The following is a 16,570-nucleotide window of genomic DNA, read 5'->3' as shown; positions in this document are numbered from 1 at the left end:
TATTCTTGCTGCGGACCTGTAGGCAAGCAGTGCCTCTTCAGATCAAATGTGTGTTTTTTTTAACTGGACAAAACATAATTTTCATTCTCTCCAGGCATAGGTCATTCACTTCATATAATTTTTGGGTACAACACAGGAAAGGAATTGGTTTATATTGATTTTGTTCAGTAATGTGTGATAATGTTCCACAAAGTAACAAAATTTGTAATTATGATCATTTGCATTACTTTCACACATCCTCAAACAATCCATCTTACTACACCAGAATCTTAATGTTATAGACAAGGAGCTCTGGGCTTCCACTTTAACAAATATGCCAGTATCATATGAACAAACCATTTTCAAATAATATTTTCATTTATCTGGTTAGATATCAAAATGTACTTCTGATATATGCTATACACGAACACTGCACAGATTATAAATTATCATTTGTTAAATTCATATCAGATTAATGCAAAAATTATAATAAAATACAAATTTGGACCAGAATTGTCATGATCAGTTACGATGTCCTGCATGCTATGACAGGCTTTAAAGCAAAATTAGGCTGTATCACTAGCAGCAAGGTGTCCCTCATCACTGAGCTCAATGTCTTCTTTGCACATTTCGAGCAGAGGTTTAGTGAAATGATACCACCCATCCCAATAGACTTTGAAGCATCTGTACCAACAATTACCATCACAGACATTAGATCGGCCTTCCTAAGTGAAACTGTGGAAAACATCTGATCTGGATGGAGTCCCCATCCGCATCTTCAGCTCTTGCATGGATCTACGGGTTGGAGTATTTGCAGACAGCTTTAGACTCTCCCTGCTCAAATCTGGTGTTCCCTCTTTCTTTGAGTAACACTCCAGTGCTGAAGAAAGATAAGGTGATAGCATGCCTTGGAGGCTTCTGCATGGGTGGCATCCACCGTCATTGGTCATGGCATACATCAATTCCAGCTTCGCAGAAAATCTCGACCCACTTCAATTCACCTACAGCAATAACAGATAGATGCCATCTCATTGGCGTTACAATCATCACAAGAACATTTGAGTAAAAAAAATACACCTACTTCAGAGTCCTCTAACGCCTTTAATAGCAAAATTCTGAACAAACTCTCCTCCAAACTCGGAGACCTAGGACTCAGAATCCCTTTGCAACTGGATTCTTGTCTTCTGACCAAAAAACCGCAATCAATAATGATAGGCAACAACAAATATCTTCAACACTAGTACTCTCTACAAAGGTGCATCCTCATCCCTTTGCAATGCTCCCTATGCATTCATGACTGTGTGGTTAAATCTTGCTTCAACTCCATTTGTAATTATGTAGGTGACACCACCATAATGCACAGGATCTCAAACAACAATGAGATAGAGAAATGGCAACGGGAGTTCTTATTTATCACTTAGCTGATGAAGTATTATTCCTCCACACTGCTCACCGCTTGTAGGAAACCTAGAATGAGGAACGAGCTGGCTCTATTTTAGGTACCTGAAGTTCAGTATTGATCACCAAGTGTTAGATAAGGTTATTACTCAGTAGTCCAACCACAGACTAGCACTACCAAGTCCCAACATACTTTGATGGCAAATGAGGTTTACAAGAGATGGTGATAGGACCAGCATTAGGAAATAAATCACTCAGCTAAATCATTTGCCTATCATAGATACATCTGCTCTTTAGAGTACCAGTAGGAATGGCCATTGCAAGTCCTTATTGTGACTAAGCTTATTCTGAATGTTTCAGGTACTTGTGGCTTTCGGCAATTCCTTCATGTGAAGCAGAACAAAAGGATCCAGGAGTACAAAACGTGAGATCAAAAAAATTGTGTTTGAGTGGAATTCTGCTGTTGAAGTGGAATAAACTGAAACCTCACACTAAACACCTGAAAGTGCTATGTCAAACTGGCACAGTAACAATAACATTGGCATACTATGGACAAGGACATTGACAAATGTCCCACAATATCTGGGGCAGGGGGGGACACTGAGTACAAACTGAACAGGCACGGTCATGTATATTGCAAGTGTGCAGAAGATCAGAGCTGGACCCTGCAGCAAATGGCTCACCTGTGATTTCAGCACACTGTGGCTACAGATACATGAGCTACAAGATGCACTGTAACTATTTGCCAAGGCTTCTCCAACAACACAGTCTCAACTTGCAATCTCCATCATTTAGGAGGGAGAGAGCGGCAGATGCACTGGAACACTATCGTTGGCAGGTCTCCCAAGTCATTCACCCTGCTGATTGAAAACATATGGCGATGTCCTCGCTGCGGCTGGATCAAAATCCTGGCACATCCCACACAACGCCACAGGAACATTTGGCCCACATGCAAGGAGTTCAAGAAGAAAAGCCACTAGCCCATTTTCTAGGGCAACAAAGGATGATCAGCAAGTGCCAGCTTTGGCGAAGATGCCAAAATATAGAAACTGATTAAGAAAAAATGCTGAGCAATGATTTCTCAAATGATAAAACCTACCATACAAACTTCCACTGGTGGTATTTTCCATTCTTCACATTTATAATTAAATGAACAATGCTCTGTTTGTAAATCTTAATTGCTAGTAAGATGCAAATTCAAATGTTCATTGGGTTTAATTTCTGTTTTTCAGCTCCCACTCTATAACAGGGTCTTGTTTTTTTTTTCCAAATGATTATGTCCCCCAGGACTATATAAACATTGCTGTCATGTGAATGTTAAGAACAGCACAAGGCAAACATAACTGGGCCTCAATTTTACGCTGTACAAGAAAGGGAAACTAGCTTGGCACCATTGTTAACACTGAAATCCTCAAATCTGACTTCATTGGAGATTTGTAAACTGGGATTTTCTTAAAATTAGACTGAGAATTACTGCTAAAAAGAGAAGATCAGATAAGAGAAGGGAAAATGAATTATCATTGTTTGATTATACTGTACCTATATCCAAAACCTACTCAAGGTCTACTTTCTAAAGATAAATTCCTTTCTATTGATGAAATCTAGTTGTATATTTACCAAACAAGTTCTTTACAGAATTGCAAATAACAGAAAGCAATATACACAGCTCTGTTCATTATAACAGTTTTAATCTCTACTCATTATTCACCCAGATATTCTCCGCAGGAGAGCTAGTTTTTAATTAAAGCATAAAATATCAAATCAAAAGAGTCCCACATAAGTTTGACATAAAAATACGTTTGGGGTATTAAAAATGCAAAGTTTAAAGCAGAATTTAGACTTCCTCTGTGAACGATTTGTAGTTTACATGTTTAATGTTGAACATTTATACAATTTCTTATGGAAGGCATATACCCTCAAGTCCAAATTATGAAGAATTAAATAGGATTGCATGGAAGTACAAGTACAAAATTATTATGCTGAAAATAAATAGTAATATGGGAAAAACTCCACTTGCTTAAATGGACAAAACTACTGGCACTTTTAGTGATAGTTTTGTGCTTGTGTTATACATGTACTGACTTGCATTCCCTTTACCCACTTATAAATTAACCTCAAGCATTCTTAAAATATCATAGTATATTTAACATTTTTGAAGTAATTTTCCTATTACTTGTCAAGAAAAGCAAAAATGAAAGACATATTTTGCTCTAAAATATATTAAATCTAAACAGGGTTTGTTCATAACCTAGAAAAAGTAAAATTGCAGACTTATTTATATTTCAATATTGAATAACAATTTGAAGAAACATTTAAATTTGCATCAATAAATTAAGTAAGACAAGAATATTTTTAGCAGCAATTTTAAAAAAATGTTCATTTACTTTAAGTTTCTTAGGGAAATTCTTAATGTTTTTGCTGGATTATGAGCACAGTTTTAATTATCTGAAGGACAAATAATAAGAAAGTAGAATGGAACAAGTAGCTTTCTTGTCCAACATATTTTATTCCTCCCAATGATCAATAATTGATATACTTAGAAGCAGAAAATACTATATATTGGAAGTCTGAAAGAAAAGAAATAATCAGTAAGTTGAGCCAAACAAGTTGACAATTCAGGTCAACAGCTTTTCATCAGAACTAAGCAAAGTTAAAAAGCTAACGTGCTTTATGATGCAGACACAGACGTAGGGAATGAGGGCAATGACTGTGGTCGGGAGATGGGGAAACCAAGGTAAATTGCATTGCAGATCATGGTGATACCAGCTGAAAGACAATGGTATGAACTGTTTAATGACATAGGATTTCTCTGGAGCAAATGAAAGGATGGAAGGGAAAACAGTGACAGAACTATGAGATACATGTGGATAAAGTATGAAGATAGCATTAGGCATACTTGTCCTAAAAGGCCAATACAATAAATATAGAAGCTGGATGTTTTGATGCAGCTGAATAAAACATTGCTCAGGTAGCAAGTGAAGCATTTTTTTTTATAGTTTTAGTTACCACACTATAGGAGGAACGTGGAAGTTTAAGAGAGTGTGCGGAAGAGATGCACCAGGAAGTTGGCTAGAATGAAGGAGTGTGGTTATGAGGTTGAATAGCCTGAGCTTATTCTCACTGAAATGTAGCAGATAAATGGGGTGTCCCTTCAGAGATCTATAAATAGGGCATAGACTGAGTAGACAGCTCTGAGGTTGAGTGAGTCTAAAAACTATAGGGCGGTGCTTTAAGGGGAATATTTTTTGAGAGTGCTGAGGATAGTGGTTACATAGGATCAGCTGTAGAGGAAGTAGTAGAGCCAGCCAGTTACAGCAGTTTGGATAGTAACCTGGATCAAAAGGGAGTAGAAGAATACAGGATTAATGGGATTAGCACAAATTGGCATGATAGTCATAATGGAGAAATTGAGCCAAAAAGCCTGTTTCTGTGGAACGCTATGACTCTCAATCTCAGTATTTCAAAGATCCTACCAAGTTCTGGCCTTGCTCTCAATATGTAAATGAAACAAGTAAATGCATAATCTAGATCAGTCATAGCTGCACAGTCCCAAAAATGTCAGAGTCACCACACTGCACTGAACATTTCACCGGTACCTCTTGAGGGTTCAAACTATGGCTTTTGTCTACGGCTGTACATGAGCCAGTTCAGGCTGAAGTATAAGCCGATTCCACAATTTATAATACTTAGTTCTCTCAAGAGCCTGAAGCTACTGAGTTGTCTTCTTTCACCCCTGCATCTTCATTGCTGAGTCTCTGATGACCACATCGACAGGCATGTGCTGCCTCTAGCGACTGGAGATTGGTGCACATTGCCAAATGTTCATTTCAATATCACAGTGGCCCCTGGAAATCCAAAGACCTGCATAAAGGTAAATTTGCTTTACATTAGTGCAGCCTTTGCTCAAACTAACAATCATAAACCTGCTCCTATCAGATCATGTTTTTTGATTTTTAAGATGCAACTTGCACATTCATAGTGAATGGAAATATTCATTCTGGTTTAAGGTGTTGCTTTTTTTTTTCAATGAAGGAACAGAGATATAATGTTAATTTGGAATGGTGTACCACTGGAAGTAGTGTTCCTTTACACCTGCTGTGCTTGTCCTTATTGCAGGTACTCAGTGAGTTAAGAAGAAGCTGTCAGAGTAGCCAATGTGGCTAAATATTTTTTATTGAACTGGCAGTATGGTGGTGAAGAATTTAGTGAAACAGGTTTGATCCTGACCTCCGGTGCTGCTGGTGTGGAGTTTGCATGTGATTCCTGTGAGTGAATGGGTTTCCATTACGTGCTCCAGTTTCTTCCAAAGTGTACTGCTAGACTGACCGTCAACAGTAAAGTCAACCTGAGTGTGGGTAAGTGGCAAAAGAACCCAAGGGTAGTTGATGGGTTTATGAGGGAGAATTGTTTGCAAGGCTTCAGGGAAATAGTGTGAAGGCAATGGTACAGATAGGATTGGATTGCTGGAAGTTTATTTGTTATCAGGTTTATTATCACCAGCATGTGACGTGAAATTTGTTAACTTAGTAGCAGCAGTTCAATGCATTACGTAATCTAGCAGAGAATAAATAAATAAACAAACAAGTAAATCAATTACGTATATTGAATAGATTAAAAAATGTGTAGAAACAGAAATACTATATATTAAAAAATGTGAGGTAGCATCCAAAGTTTCAATGTCCATTTAGAAATCGGATGGCAGAGGGAAAGAAGCTATTCCTCCAACTTTCAAATCCCTTACTCACTCTTCCTTCAGTTAGTCCTGACGAAGGGTCTCGGCCTGAAACGTCGACTGTACCTCTTCCTAGAGATGCTGCCTGGCCTGCTGCGTTCACCAGCAACTTTGATGTGTGTTCCTGAATCACAGAGTGTGTGCCTTCAGGCTTCTGTACCACCTACCTGATGGTATCAGTGAGAAAAGGGCATGCCCTGGGTGCTGGAGATCCTTAATAATGGACACTACCTTTCTGAGACACTGCTCCCTAGAGGTGTCCTGGGTAAGTAGCATGGATGATATTATAATGTATGACTTGTGAATCCTAAAATATTATCTCTGTGCCACAATGGTCCAGATCATTTGACCCACATCTGCGCCTGGGTCTCTGACTTCTCTCTCAACTGCTCCCGAGGTTTCTGATCACCTTCTCAGCTGTTGGCACAACTTGTTCCAGACCCAGGTTCATCTGCTTCAGTAGCAGATGCTGAAAATGAGTCCAATTGTTCCCCTGGCCTAAGGCAATAAACTTCAATATGTAGTGAAAAAAAATGATAGTTAATAAAGTACAACACACCAGAATCATTTAATGGCTTGGTTTTTGTTTTAAATGCACTCCACCTAAGAAATAGAACGTCAACTAAAGTATAGCTGAACTAATTGTAACCTCAATTCTATATTCTGATCTACCACATAGTAACTTTTCACCTACTTGCTCACAAAGAACCTATTTGCCTTAAAAACATTCAAAGGCTCTGATCAAACTTTCCTCTGAGGAAGAGACTTCCAAAGATTCATGACCTTCTACGAGAAGGAAACATTGATGTTACCTCTATTTTAAATGAGTATCCACTTACTCTGTTTTAAACTGACTCCTGTTCTGTTTTCTCTCACATCCTCTCCAAATCCAATGGAAATGATGGAAATAATCAGCAGGGCAGAGTCATCAGAGGAAGGGTTTACTACCTGAAATGTTTACTGTGACCATCCAGTGTTTTCTGTTTTTTATGCAGATTTCTAGCATCTGTTATTTTGTTTTCTTTTGAATTTCACACTCTACATCCACCCTGACCAGACACTTCAGGATCTTAAAAATTTCTGTCAGCCTTCTAAGTTCCTATCAATATGGATAAAAGGAAGGAGTGGAATTACCCTAAAGATCATTTGTGGCCAGTGATGGCACAATAGGGCTTAAAGGTCTTTTCTGTGCTGTAAATTACCATTACTCTATGATCGTTATAGAGATAGGAACCAGTTGGCTGTGTTAGAAAAATTAAAAGATGGAGAAATAGCTCAAGGAAAGCATTATTATTACCTTATGGTATTCCTCCCACACATTTCTAGTAGTTCAGTGTAATCATGCTTTATCTCAATATTTCATAACTCATTTCCCACACATCTCTTGCCGCCATACTAGTCTGGATATATACCACAGCTCATTTATTTTTCACCCACACTATTCTAAAGTTTAATTTGTTAATCAGTTCTGAACTATAAAGCAAAATTAATGATGCAAACAAAACTTAAAGGCTTGGTTATGGGGAAACTGGAGTACTTGTGAGCTGCTAATCTTCAAAGATGAATGAACTAACTTCCAATTAGGTCATCTCAAATTCATCTGTTCGGGTCATACTGAATACTGGTTGTGAAAGGATATCCAAACAGGAATTATTTCACCTACACTACCAGAAGTATATTTGGCCTGTTGCCAAATTTAAATAGCACTACTTATTGAATAAATGAAAGGTACTCTAAGAAGCTGCTTTACATGAGCCGAGCAATTTTACTGAGAACCTAGAGGCCATGCACTGGGAAAGCAGCAGAACCCTGGAATACATCAGAAATACATCATCTCATGCATTGCCCATCCACTTGCTTCATCAGCCACCTCAGAACCAACAGATCTTGAAAGGCTGCAAGTAATCCTCAAACCCAAGGTTGAATAAATTAGTTCTTTTTTTTCCTGGAGTGTAGGAGAATAAGGGAGATTTGATAGATGTGTACAAAATTGTGAGGGGTATAGACAGGTTAAATGCAAGCAGGTTTTTCCCAGTGAGGTTGGGCGAGACTGAAACTAGAGGTCATATGTTAAAGGTGAAAGGTGAAATATTTAAGGGGAAAACTGAAGGGGATCTTCTTTACTCAGAGGGGGGTGTGAGCATGGAACGAGCTATTTGCAGAAGTGGTAGATACAGGTTTAATTTAACAGTTATGAGAAGTTTGGATAAGTACATGGAAGGAGGGGGGGAAGGAGGGCACTGGTCCAAGTGTGGATCAATGGAACCAGGCAGAGTAGCTGTTTGTCACTTCCAGATAGGCCGAGCGGCCTGTTTCTGTGCTGTAGTTCACTGTAATTAAAACAGTGAAGCAAGAAAGGAAACAATATACTGTACTCAGAACTTTACAATATTTTGTGAATATTGTAAAAAAAGGAGTAAAATAGAATTAACCTTTACATTTAGTGATATGAGACTGGCAACCCTGGATTTACTGGATTAATTGTTCCTTTATCATTCATACAATTTTCAAATACACTTTCTGATTCAAAAGGTATAGCAAAAAGACAGGCCAACTAAATTAAAGTTTCCCTTGACACAAAGTAATTGCTAAAAAAAAACAATGTCACTTACTATGCCAGCCATACTGTACTGTTTAGTGAAAATACAAAACAGATTTTTAAAAAAATTGACATAAAGTAGATAATATGGAATACAATTACAGCATGATGGAAAATTACGTTTAAAAAGTGATCAAGCTCTGACATGGCTACTTAAAAGAACAGTGTAACTTACTCCTCAAACATTTTGCAATAGCAAATCCTAGTATCCACATTCAAGATATGTGACCACAGCCCTCATGGAGAATACCAAGTATAAATATAGAGCAACCTATTATTAGATGCCTACTACAATTATTGTCATGTAATTAATAAATAGGCAACAAAAGAATCGAAATATGAAAATAATGCTTTATGAATTAAATTATAGAAAGCGTATTTCCAGCCAGAAGAACAACACTATGCGCTATAACCAATATGTAGTATGAATCCACCCACCCAGTACTCAGAATCATGACAGTCTTTTCATCTCTGCTGAAGCCAGACCTTGACGGCCATTTTGTTAAAGTGGAAGAATACATTGGCTCCCACTTTGTCACAATGGTTCTCTCAAGTGTTGCTATGTCTTAGTTTGGAGAAAATTATAAGTCGAACCTTTGAACCTATGTTTGATTTTGAGAAAAGATGGGGTTCATTTGCTCGTTACTATCATTTGAGTTAATTGATAGTTTTCCTCCACAATCTAATTGTAAATATTTGGTACGTTTTTTTTCTTGCTGGCAGTTTGATGTTTATCTTTAGAAGCTTTTTGTATGATGCATGGCTCCGAGGTTGAACACCTAATGGGGGTTTTTCCCCCACTTTTTCTTGCTTAGTAAGGTTTTTTTTCTCTTTTTTATGTCACCAAAGGTTTTTCAATCTTTAAAATAATGTTTTTTTTCCTGGAGACATTGTAAGTGTTGCTTACTTCGAAGTACTCTTGTTAATTTTGGATAATAATAATAATAAAAAGATTTGAAAAGAAAGAAGCCAGACCTTGGAACGCTAGCCTAACCTCAGGTTCACCCTGTACCAGGGACCCAACTCTACATCCAGGTTGATTGAACCGGTGGGCATGTGTCTGCTGTAGCAAAACACTCTATGACACAAGCATCATGGTACTGGTGGGCACACATCTAACACTGTATAGCATTAAGATACAATATTGGACACAGATAAGGCTTTGCAAATTATTTGACCCAGTAGTGAGACTGTGTGACACTGGTGCACATTACTGGTGGGCTTAGGTCTGTCACTGTATAACAATGAGATCAAGTTCTGGGGAAACAAGTATTCCATTATATGGCACCTGAACATGATATTGGTGGACACAGGTCTGCCACTGTGGAACATTTGAGCACAGAGCAAAATATCATGTATCTACATTGATTCAAATAAAAGATGTTTTTGAGTGGTCCTGGAAGTGCTTTGGATTGTACATTTTGGCCCTCTCCACAAAATTGTTGTGCATCATTGATCCATCTTTATTATCAAAATATTTAATTCCTTTCAAAAAGGAAGATCACATCAGAACAGCTTGTAACTGAGATCAACATTTTCTTTGTCCAGGTGAATTCACTAATAATATTATGTGCAGTATCACAGAAAAGTCTAACACGTTGTCAGGGGTATTGATTGACTTGATGTGAATGGATTAAAGCAACTGACAAAGAAAACTTAACACAATGTGACAACATTACAATACCTAACATGTAATTTCTTTTGTACATAATATCTTACATACCAAATAATAAAGTTTCATTCACAGTGATGGATTCTTAATGTGCACCCATTAAGGCTATCTAAAACAGTATCACAATAACCAATAGACTGATTTACACGAGTAACGATATCTTCATTTTATTTTGAAATCAACTCCATTCAGACCCAGAGGAAAAACATTTTCCTCGGAGGAATAAAATGAAGTTAGTAACACCTAAATGAACAAAATGAGCTGGAGTCTGTAAACTGTCAAAATGTTAACATGAATAATGGTTACAAATCTATTTACTGAGAAACATGTGCCAGATTGCAATGTGTGATTAGCACAAAAAGCATGTCATTAATTTTCTTCTGAAATATTAGCAATAACCAATCTACAACCAGATGGATTCGACAGGGGACAAGAAAACTGAAGCAAGCATATTGATGACAATACCCAGCTTTTTATGTAATATTGAAATTAAGTCAGAAATCACGTCAACCAAAATGAAACCACAACATAGAAATATTTATTTCATTATTTCCAGAAAATGATTATCTAACCTCTTACAACATCCATAATTTACTGAGTATAAATTTAGTGTGGGCAAGGATAACTAACCATTTACTCTGATAATACAACAGTTGATGGTTATCAAAACAGCTAACCCAATGATATCTAATATTCCCAATTTATGTGTGTTAGAACATCAATGGCCTACTGTATTCTGGTGTGTAGAGATCAATCTTTATCTAATTTTTAATATTCCAATGAGCAACTATTGAACTCATTCCTTTGTGTTTATAACACCCTCAAACTGATGTTGCTCACCAATTTTGAAAGTATTTTTCATATTTCAAAGCCAAAATGTGATAACGGCTGTCACAGTCCCAATACATACAACCTCCCATGTTCCAGCTTATATCAGTTTATTGCTACTGATAACTGTTTCTGTTTAGTCAACATCTTATCAGACACTCTGCTACATGAAATGTTGATTATACATGTTCTGACTTTTACAAATGAACATAATATATCAAAGGCCTTTCAAAAGTTATACTGACTATGCAGTTAAGAAAGTGGTTACGTGGCCCAACCCCTTCACATGGTATTTTTGTTCTACAAGCTGGATTCAACTTATTCACCTTAGTCACACTCAATTATAAAAGTTCAATATTCCCTTTCTTCTCTTGTTAAAATATATTTTATCTTATTACTGTACTTGCTTTAATTTCACTGGTGTCTGGTTTTGCTCCTCTCATAACACTGAAAGACATCCTCACATGGGCTATCAGAAACAGGGGATTTCAAAAATTAATTAGAAGGCCTCTCTTAGATCACGCCTTAGCGTTTCATATGAGAAAACAGACACAATTAATTTCCCAATGGATAAACCTACAGGTTTAGCATGTCCTTGTACTATTTTCCCAGAGCTTCAGAAACACCCTTCAGTAATATGGTAAACTTTATCAATATTTCTCATTTTAATTTTCTTTTAAGCAGCAAACTCTGTCATTTGGTTTGCCTTAAAAATATTTAAAATTGTGTTTCTATTTTATGTGATTATTGATTTTATTTAGGGATACAACACAGTAACGGGCCCTTCTAGCCCAATGAATCTGTGCTGCCTAATTACACCCATGTGACAATTAACATAGTAATCCGTCTTTGGAGTGTGGGAGGAAATAGGAGCACCTGGAGGAAAACCATATGATCATGGGGAGAATGTACAAATGCCTTATAGAAAACAGTAGAACTGAGTCTGGCTCACTCTTGCTGTAAACACTATCAGCGACACTACTGAACCACCCTATGGATTTGAATGCTAAGATGACTTTTTTGTATTTTGTACTACAAAGTCCTATTGCTTCCTTCCTCCCTCTTACTAACTACTTTATACAAAGTTGTTATTTTTCTTAAAATATAATCTCATATTTATCCCAGCTGCAATTTATGAGTGAATTATATGTCTATAATAATTGTATATTTGTGCTTTGCAACACCCCATCTCCTCCTCCATTTACTGACCCCAGCAGGCTCATACCACATACAAGACAGAGTAACAGATAACAAGTGCGACTAGCGTTAAATTAATAGGTGAACATATGAAACATTCAATAATTTCGATTTTCAGATATGTTTAGAAGATAAAATTTGATTTACTATCTAAGCCACAGAATGTGGTATTTATTTTGCTGACACACTGAGAATTAATTTGAAAGCGTACTGATAAAGGAGTACAGGAGGTCAAAGTTTACAAAAATGATAAATCATTGTTCTTAAGCATGGATGTTAAATGACAATTCTGCCAAAACAGCATGTCAAATTGCTTGAGAAAAAATAACTCACCCGAATATCATCTGGATAAACGGACTCAATCTTCAATCATTTCATTGAAATACTGCAAGATATAAAGAAAGTTTAAACACTTAACAGAAGGAGATATGTGTAAAAGGAAAAGAAAACATCAGGAGTACAAAAACAAAGATTCGAATATCACTTTCAGATATGTATGTAATTAGTCAAAATTTTTCCATATGCATTTGTTGAAGTTAGCAAAATATTTCAAATAAACATTCGTTTGCATTAAGTCTGGATTCTCTACTAAGTTCCTGGCAAAATATTTGGGCATTTGAAATGGCGTCAAATTAAATATTTTAGTGTTAGCATAAATTATTTAACAATATTAAACATCAAATTTTCAGCTTAATCTCTACGGTTGGTTTATTTATATGAAAATATCTTGAAAGCAGAGTAAAATTCAGATACATTCATATCATAACCATAGTTTTGGAAATGGATATTAGTTCAGCAAGTATAAATGTTTCAAGCTAAAATTGACGGGTTTCAATGTCAGAGTTGTCAAAGAGTTATACAAGAGTTCACAGAAAAATTTTGCAAATGTGGAAGAAATTTCACCATTGTGTTCAAGTAAATAGATGTAGCAGAAAATAAGTACCTTTTCTAACTTGCAGGGCAGCTGATGAAGAAAGTTACAGCTTCTTCAACAACAATAATATTGCTTCTACAATGGCATTTTGAACGCACTCAAATTTTGCTGGGTTGGTACGAACACACTCTCTCCAAATTTGCTGACTAGAATTTGTAACCGTTATTGAACTTGGATATGGGTCAAAAGTTCAGAGGTAGGAGCCCAGAAATGGGATTGTGCACTGCTGTGTATTATGCAATTTATTTTCGGTGAGAGACCTACTGTAATGATAAACAAGGAGCTTATATTTTGGGTTTTGATGAACAAACATGTGAAAATGCCTGGAAATGAGTTCAACATATGCACTTGGGATAGGGCACCGTGGCAGCTAGTGCAACTCTATTACAGCCTGGGACATCAGAGGTCAGAGTTCAATCAAGACATCCTCTGTAAGGAGCTTGTACATCCTCCCTGTGGAATGCCTGTGCTTTCTCTGGGTCATCTGGTTTCCTCCCACAGTCCAATGACCTACTGAGTAGGTTAACTGGTCAATGTAAATTGTCTGGTGATGAGGTTAGGGTTAAATTGGGGTTGTTGGTGGGGGCGGGGGGGGACTGCTGGGCAGTACAGCTTGAAAAGCCATAGGGGCTTATTTCGCACTGGATCTCTAAATAAATTTGAAATTAAATGAAACATTGGTCCTTCTCTCATTGTTCTACCCTGTCTGCAGTGTTGAAGCAGGTTCTCATGAAACTGTAGCAAGTGCACACATCTGAGACTCTTCACTACTACTTCATATAGGTTTGCTGAGCAGGAGGCAGATTATAGATTCTGAGCACTGTCAACACATCTTAGGAGCTACTTAAGTACTTACTCTGACATGGCAATTTTCCAGAATTCAGAATGTGGCCTCTTCTCTACTCCCTACTGATACGCAAGCCTCCTCATCAACTAGTCCATCTGTTGCTTAATCCCCCTTCCATCCCACCTATCAGTCCATCGGCCACTTGACCCCTCATCCCCAAAGAAAACTCTAGAAGTCTTTACAGGGTAAAGATGTTCTCATATTGAAATCTCTTTATTCCCATTCGAATTTATGATGCTCATGTTATAAAACAACATGAAATCTCCCACATTGAACCTGTGGAAACAAATTATGTAACCTTTCCTAATTTATTTGCCCATTATGAAACAATGATTTTTCCTTATTCATAGGTTGAAGGAATCTTACTGAGATATTTGTTACGAGAAATTAGTCAGAATTTATAATAAACCACACAAAGTTCAGGCCCCATTGTTGACTAAAGAGCAAACATTAACTTCTCGATTTCTAAAGAAAGGCTTTATTTCCCACAAGCAGATACTTATTTTCTATTAACCAAGATTTCTAACCAGCCTGTGACTCACTGATAAAGGAGTGGAAACAAGTCACCTTTGACCTTGAGAGACTAATATTGGAGAAAAAAAGAAATGCAAATTGAATTGTATTTTATAAAGTCTTGAGTGTGTGTTTGAGCCATGCCTCAAAGGGAAGGAAAACAACCAAAATAGGATTTTAAATTAAATCTGACCACTCTTACAATGGATCAAAACTTGGCCAATGTAGAGAAAATATTTGTTTTTTTTTCCCCTATACCATACCTCATGCAAAACAGTTTAACTACAGAAATAGTTTGTGTTTTTGAAATTCTCAGCTTTTGACTTAGAAACATGGATGAAATCACAGAAAATGTCAAGTGTGTATCAACAATTAGATGATTACACTATCTGAAGCTATTGAGCTCAGTGCAGCAGTGTATTCAGTTAATTGAGAAACAAGTTGGTACAGATACTTCCCGAAGATGACTAATGACACAATTTAAACTCAAAATTTCCCATAAAACACAAGATTAGAAAGATTCTCAGATACTTGGGCTTGATGCCTATGTACCGGCACAGCATAAAATTTTCTAGAATCAGTAGCGTAGCAGTTAGTGCTATGCTAATACAGCTTGGTGCATTGGAGTTTGGAGCTCAATTCCAGAGCCATCTGTAAGGAGTTTGTACGTTCTCCACGTGACCGTGTGGGTGTCCTCTGGGTTCCTCTCACAGTCCAAAGACCGTGCTAGTATGTTCATTGGTCATTGAAAATTGTGATTAGGTTAGGGGTAAATCGGTGGGTTGTTGGACATTGTGGCCCATTGGGCCAGGAGGGCATGTTGATGGATGGATGGATGGATAATTTATTTCTGTACTGATTTCAGAGCCCATTATGATGAGTCCTCTCAGGGTTCTGTTGGTAAGGCATTGTGTATCCTGATAATCAAATTTTGGGTCTTTTAAGATGCTGTGTTAAGAGAATGTAGCATCAAGAGGAGGCTGTAGTCTGGAGAGTCTCAGGTATTACATTATTAAAGGTCTAAAGTAAAACTCAACTTGTCCCCACAGTCACTCCAAACCCTTCCTGCACTTAAGGACACTCGCGTGCAGAGAAAATTTGCAAGGAATATACCAGAACTGAGAACCTGAGTTATTGGTTAAGGTAGAATAGGTTAGGACTTTATTTCCTATAGCATAGTAGAATGAGAGGAGATTTGACGGGTGTGGACAAAATTTTGAAGGGTATAGATAAGGTAAATGCAAGCAGGTATTCCCACTGAATTTGGGTGAGACTATAACAAAGAGGTCATAGGTTAAGGGTGAAGGATGAAATGTTTAAGGGAAACATGAGTGGGATCTTCTTCACTCAGAGGGTGGCCACAATGTGAGATAAGCTGCCAATGGAATTGATCGATGTGGGGTTAATTTCAATATTTAAGAGAAATTTGGGTAGGTACGTAGATGGGAGGGGTATGGAGGGCTATGATCCAGGTGCAGGTCGATGAGACTAGACAGATTAATAGTTCGGCATTGACTAGATGGGCCAAAGGGCACATTTCTGAGCTATGGTGTTCTATGATTCTATGACATTTTGACTGCAACCTGAATCGATGCACACAACTGGGTCCCACTGAGCTCTTGTTCAACTGGAAATGCTTCAGTGAAGCCTTATGTTGAAACATAGGCAGGGCTCCCTGTGCTCCATACACCCTCCAGGATGTATGAAGATGTTCAGCCTTATCACAACCCCCAGTACCAAGCTTTCATGTATTTACAGCACCTACACAAGGTGGCTGGGCTCAATCCAACCCAAGCCAAGCCTGAGAATCTATAGTGTGTTTTGATGCCTGACTTGGCCCCAGTAGATATAATCTGTGCTATTGAGCTTAT

General features: G+C 37.4%; 1 protein-coding gene across 2 annotated transcripts in view; it reads right to left on the bottom strand.

Moving 5' to 3' along the window:
* Window positions 1-16,570, bottom strand: part of chl1b (cell adhesion molecule L1-like b) — a 945,006-nt gene that overhangs the window by 745,542 nt on the left and 182,894 nt on the right. For both annotated transcript variants that reach the window (XM_063067891.1, XM_063067890.1), the window contains one exon: window positions 12,739-12,790. The gene's annotated coding sequence lies outside the window, so the exon portion shown is untranslated. The remainder of the gene's footprint in view (window positions 1-12,738; window positions 12,791-16,570) is intronic.

This window comes from Mobula hypostoma, chromosome 15 (genome assembly GCF_963921235.1).
Source record: "Mobula hypostoma chromosome 15, sMobHyp1.1, whole genome shotgun sequence".
Classification (NCBI taxonomy): Eukaryota; Metazoa; Chordata; class Chondrichthyes; order Myliobatiformes; family Myliobatidae; genus Mobula; species Mobula hypostoma.
Note: the sequence above shows the minus strand (reverse complement) of the source record. Positions and strands in the feature narration are given on the sequence as shown.